This window comes from Erpetoichthys calabaricus, chromosome 10, assembly GCF_900747795.2.
Source record: "Erpetoichthys calabaricus chromosome 10, fErpCal1.3, whole genome shotgun sequence".
Lineage (NCBI taxonomy): Eukaryota > Metazoa > Chordata > Cladistia > Polypteriformes > Polypteridae > Erpetoichthys > Erpetoichthys calabaricus.
The window spans coordinates 127,235,926-127,237,547 of NC_041403.2; the positions used below are offsets into that span (position 1 = coordinate 127,235,926).

At 58.0% G+C, this 1,622-nt stretch overlaps 1 non-coding gene across 1 annotated transcript; it reads left to right on the forward strand.

Annotated features, from left to right (window-relative positions):
• The first annotated feature begins 690 nt into the window (after positions 1-690).
• Positions 691-844, forward strand: LOC114659828 (5.8S ribosomal RNA). The gene has a single exon (XR_003717596.1). It is a non-coding gene; the product is annotated as a 5.8S ribosomal RNA (ribosomal RNA).
• Positions 845-1,622: the final 778 nt, after the last annotated feature.

A 1,622-nucleotide genomic window follows, 5' to 3' on the forward strand; every position in this document is an offset into this window, starting at 1 on the left:
TTCATAAGCTCACACTGATTAAGTCCCTGCTCTTTGTACCAACAATGGATGGTTTGATGAAGTCTTCAGATTGAACCTGCCGTAGTCACTTGTGGCCTCTGGCAGAGCGCCAAGAAGACGATCGAACTTGATTATCTAGTGGAAGTACAAGTCGTAACAAGGTTTCTGTAGGTGAACCTGCGGAAGGATCATTATCGATGCCTCCTGTGATCTGACCATTATCTTTTGGGCCAGCTCCCCCCTCTCTCCGTAGAGGTGGGGTGCTTGGGAGAATGGGACGTCCGCCAAGGGCGCCCGTTCCCTTCCTCTTTGACTTTTCGTGCCTGACTTGACTCCCCATCCCTCCAGTGAGAGGTGGGGGAGTGGAGTCCTCCATAGGGTGCGGCAGGACACATGGCCTTGGAGAGGCCCCGGGGGCAGGTACTACCCTCCTGGGCACTCGCCAAGACTTCTCATCCCATTTGAGCCGGGTTGGTCACAAAGTTGCCTTAACCACCTTTGTTGGCCAGTGGGATTAAAGGGGGCACCTATCTGTCCACTTCGGCGACACGGTTCAATGACTCGGTGCACCTCCCCTCCCCACCTGGTGTGGGGTTAGGCCAACTCCGGGCACCTGGGCTCTTATTCCACCCCAGCTCAGTGCATATTGTTCCTCCTCGTTGGACTTTTGACAGACAGAGAGAGAGAGACTACTCTTGGCAGTGGATCACTTGGCTCATGCATCAATGAAGGATGCAACTAGCTGCGAGAACTAATGTGAATTGCAGGACACATTGATCATCGACACTTCAAATGCACGTTGCAGCCCCGGGTCTTTTCCAGGGCCCCACATGTCTGAGGGTCACCTTTCTGATCAATCGCCACACTGCTCCCGCCAGTGGACACGGCTGTGGAGTTCACAGGGACCCAAGCCCCTCTGTCCCCCCAAGAGCAGACCTGTGGTGCAGTGATGTTACCCTTGATTCCCCAGGCAGAGGAGGAGGCCAGTTAGTGAGAAGGGCATCGGTCTGGTCATCCCCATGACCTCTGCACGCTCCCGGAGGGAACAGGGTGCGTCTGCCAGTGGGACAACCTGACACCTGCCCACGGAGATGGGGCACGTGGGGTGGGGCATGGGACCGCTGCCCGAACAGGCTCGGTGTCCACTGGGCATAGATCCTCCGTGGTGGTGTGCCGTGACCGGCTCTGAGTCAGCAGGGAAGGGCCAGGGGGAGAAGATGGCCAGTGGCACCTGCCGCCGGTGTTACAGCTCCCCCCAGCTGCAAGTTCGCAGCTTCCCAGGGCAGAGTGATTGACCTCGGGGGGGCCCCTATTCCACCCCAAAGCAGCTGTTCCCTGGGGACAGACTGTCCACAGTGTGTCCTTCACTGCGCCATGCCGCTGGGGTGTGGTGCACCTATGTACCTTGTAGCACCAGGGGTTGGCGGTGAAGTCGGCTCCCCACCTGACCCATCTTGATACACAGACCAAGGAGTCTAACACGTGCGTGAGTTGGAGGGTCTTGCTCGAAACCCTGTGGTACAATGAAGGTGAATGGTGGAATCCTTGGCCCCCCAAGACCTTGGCGCACCGCTGGCCCATCTTGCCCGCCCTGCCAGGGAGGTGGAGCCAGAGCGTATGTG